Raw genomic sequence first — 5000 nt, 5'->3', positions numbered from 1 at the left:
CCAATGAGTAAGTATTAGGGCTCAGGAAGCTCCCAATATTAGACATGAAGCTTTATTACATCTAATATTATTTTTGTCTTTCAGATGTTTCAGTCATTAGATTTTCGTCATGCTGGAGCACCACCTTGAACGGTTCTTTAGTCGAACACATCAACATCAGGCCTTACATTTTTTTTTGTCTTCCTAAGTCAGGTGCTTATTCTATTGGTCTCCGTGCCGAACCGCTAAGTTACGGGGACGTAAATATACCAACCCCCGTTGTCAAAAAGTTACTGGAGGACACACATGCACACCCACACAGATATATCTAAAGTCACCCATCGCATACATACATACATACCTACATGCATACATAGATATATACACACACACACACACACACATAGATACATATATATATATATATATATATATATATATATATATATATATATATATATATATATACATATATATATATATGTATATATATATGTACGACGGGTGTATGACAATTTCCGTCTTACAAAGCTTATAAATCCACTTACAAGTTCTTGGTTGTCCTGGGGCTATAGAAGAAGACACTTGCCCAAGGTTCAATGTAGTCGGACTGAACCGAGAATCATGCAGTTGGAAAGCAACCATCTCGTCACACCCACGAATTCATCATGTATTCATACTTAATTTGTTAAAAAGGAGACTTTCAGTTATGCAGAGCGTCTTGCAATGTGGTTACAGTAATTTCCTCGATCTCAAATGAAAGATAGATAAATGCTGACAGGGAGAGTGTGATTGGATCCCAGCTCTTAAAATTAACGGAACGAAACACCGTCGTGTTTTATCCCAATTGCTACTGACACTCCCAAACCTCAACACTTAGTATGTTTAATATAGTTACCAAGTTTTATCAGTAGATACCTTAAAATAGAATGCCTAAGGAGCGTAATTGAAAATTATGAAAATGCAGATAACATTTTAAAAACGTTATTTAACATTCAATAAACATACCATATATTTTTGGTTTTATTTAACTATATATAAGAAAAGAAAATAAACACAAACAAATAGACTCGTAAAAAAACAAAATTTGTTATAAACAAAGGGAGAAGATTTCCTGAGAAACTCATTTTTTTGTATAATACAGCTTGTGTTTTTTTTATTTTTACAAAAGGGACTATTGAAAATTATTCATCTATTAAATACACTTTTCTTTTCTCCTGTATGAATATAATGTTTATAATAGTAACAGTAACAACAACAATAAAGATAATAATAATAATAATAATAATAATAATAATACTAATAATAATAATAATAATAATAATAATAATACTAATAATAATAATGATAATAATAATAATTACAGTTTCGGCATCATCGACATCGACCAAAAATAAACGAAATGAAAATAGCTGACACAAGAATATTCACAGGGGAAATTAAAATAAAACAATTCCTCATATTGACAAGTTAAAGGGAAAAAAAAAATCTAAACAAGATAATAATAATAATAATAATAATAATAATAATAATAATAATAATAATAATAATAATAATGTTAATAATAATAATAATAAACAATTACAACAACAATAATAACAAATAAACAAATATATACGAAATGTTTCGAAAATAACTTCTCAACTATTGATGATTACTGCATTAATGTATGTATGTATGTATGTATGTATAGAGTGATTGATAGATACATACATATAGATACACACACACACACACATTATATACCTACGTATGTGTATATGTTTTTGTGTGCGTATGTGTGAGTAAGTATGTGTGTTTGTGTAGTTCTGCGTTTTTGTATGTAACTACGTACTGGGGAATGATTTGAAAAGAATGAAAAGAAAAGAAATCAATATATTGGTAGAGTAAATATTTATTATACATCATGGTAGTTTTAGGTTTAATGATTCGGTTCCACCAGGTTTCCTGTTCGCATCGCTCAACATTTGTTGGGCCCCTGAATAAAGAAGCCTGTTATGTCATGGTATTTATGGGTGATTTTTTTTTCGCGTCCGCTCAAAATTTTAGCACGGTACACGTGTGTCCATACATACATTAAGTATACTAGTTAATGGGTCAAGTTGCGAAAATGTATTAGATCTTTACTAAACTGATTCGGTACCAGAGTTAATACACGCGCTTCCTTGGAAGTGAAGAGCGGACTGCTTTCGTAAACTTTTGCAACGTTTATACGCTTCTCCATCGAAAAAATTGTACTCTTCTCAGCAAAATTACAAATTGCACTCTTCCCCACCCAAAAAGACTCTGTTTTCCGAGATGTACCCCACCGGTATTTACTCTCCAAATACCCAAATCCTACATAGTGAATATACACATTTCGTCGTCTTTTCCCTCGCATTATGTGCTTTTATACTGCATATATATATATATATATATATATATATATATATATATATATATATACATACACACACACACACACACACACACACACACACACACACACACACACACACACACACACATATATATATATATATATATATATATATATAGCAGGAGACTGTCTGTAGTTTAAAACATTTTCAGAAATGTTTCATAACTATTATTGATATACTGGATTCATGTTTTGGCAGAGGGTCAGTAACTTCGGAGGAAGTGTGAGTCAATTACATCGACTTCAGTAATTAGCTGTGAATTAGTTTATTGATCTCAAATTGATAAAAGGCACGGACGACTTCGATGGAATTTGAACTCAGAACATACAAATCAGCAAAATGCCGCTAAACATTTTGCCTGGTGTGCTAACGTTTCTGTTAGCTCGACGCTTTCTGATATTGATATATTGCTAACCAATTCGAAACCACGATCTCGCGATCGTGGAACACCCTCCCAACTACGCGTTGCATCCACACTATATTGAGGGCAAATATATATGTATATATATAGGCGCAGGAGTAGTTGCGTGGTAAGTAGCTTCCTTGCCAACCACATGATTCCGAGTTCAGTCCCACAGCGTGGCACCTTGGGCAAGTGTCTTCTACTATAGCCTCGGGTCGACCAAAGCCTTGTGAGTGGATTTGGTAGACGGAAACTGAACGAAGCCCGTCGTATATATATGTATATATATATATATATATATATATATATATATATATATATATATATATATATATATATATATATATATATATGTTTGTTTGTCTGTGATTGTCCACCCAGCATAGCTTGACAACCGATGGTGGTGAGTTTACGTCCCGTAAATTAAAGGTTCGGCAAAAGAGAACGATAGAATAAGTACTATGTTTCCAAAGAATAAGTCCTGGGTTGATTTGCTCGACTAAAGGCGGTGCTCCAGCATGGCCGCAGTCAGACGACTGAAACAAGTAAAAGAGTAAAAGAGTAAATGATATATATATATATGTGTGTGTGTGTGTGTATGTGTGTGCGTGTGTATGTGTGTGCGTGTGTGCATGTGCGTGCGTGTGTTTGTGTATATATACATACATATATAGACGTATATATATGCATACATGCACACACACACACACACACACACACACACACACACACACACACACACACATGTTTGTGAGAGTATGTGTGTTCATGCGTGCTTGTACTCCTGCCTGATATGTTCTGTACGTTCCTAGAGAGTTTCTGAATGCACGGAAGCGTATATATTACGTGGCAGAAGAAATCTCCATATTTCATTGGACAAAACAAACCCTCAGACATTTTGTTCATATAAAGTTTACACTTGATTTATTTTCTTACATCGTGTCACTACCACCGCCGACACCATAACCAGTTTGACAGCATCAAGAACAACAACAACAGCAACAAACATTAGCGTTAGAATGACAATATTTGCTAAAAACAATAGCGAAATACCTTCACACAAATAACAACGAATTCTGTATTTGTTTTTTTTCCTAAAACAGAATTAACTGAAAGAAGGAAAGGTCAAAATGATGCAAAATAACAAATTCGCCAGCAATAAAAACATCATTAACACTAAATATGGCAACAGGAACAATGCTGCTGCTTCCTCGGCAATGGACTCTGCTCTGGCTGCTACTGCTGCTGCTACTACTACTACCACTACTACTACCACTACTACTACTACTACTACTACTACTATTGCTACTACTACTGCTGCTACTGCGACGACGAGATGATAAATGAGAATAAAACACATCTAGAAGCAATTAAAATGAAGTTATCTTCTATATTGCTTGTGTACTATTGACAATTTATTGTCTAGTTGTTATTTTTGTTGTGGTTCCGTCTTCTTCTTCTTCTTCTTCTTCTTCTTCTTCTTCTTCTTCTCCTCCTCCACCTCCTCCTTTATCTTCTACTTCTCCTTCATTCACCTGTTCTTTCTGTTCTCTTTCTCCTCCTCCTCCTCCTCCTCCTTATTATTATTATTGTTATTATTATTACTATTTTTAATAACAGTATTGCTATTGTTATTGTTGTTAATGTGTTTTATGTTGATTTTTCTTTTTTTCTCCTTTATTGTTATTAGAACGCTGGACATAAATACGATTTGTGTAACGGCTAATTTCTGGTTTCTACGAGAAGCAAAGCAATTTTAACGAGGTAAATAATTTTCCTCAACTTATTAACACCAGGCTCTGCTTCAACAGTACACATAAACTTTACAATTTCTCTTCATTACGGTTATTACAAGTATTGTTGGCGATGTTACATACTCTAGAACACCTATACTGCCTTTGTTATAAATACATAAATATATAACTATATAGGCCCATATAGTTTCACCATTTAATACGTCACCCCGGGTGGTTAGGTAGTTGTTCACTATTTCATTAGCATCAGGCATCTCCGTCTTCTGCTAAGAGATTGAAGCTAGAAACGAAACGCTACTGATTAAAATATTCAGCTCATATACGAAATGCAACTTGGTATACCAAAAAATAGTACAAAAATAATGAGTAAAATATTATTAGAACTCTGGCGACTAGATGGCAAAATCGTTACCACGCCAGTAACAAGCCTTAGAGCCATTTCAT

Source organism: Octopus bimaculoides, chromosome 22 (assembly GCF_046866305.1).
Source record: "Octopus bimaculoides isolate indiv1 chromosome 22, ASM4686630v1, whole genome shotgun sequence".
NCBI classification, from domain to species: domain Eukaryota; kingdom Metazoa; phylum Mollusca; class Cephalopoda; order Octopoda; family Octopodidae; genus Octopus; species Octopus bimaculoides.
Note: the sequence above shows the minus strand (reverse complement) of the source record.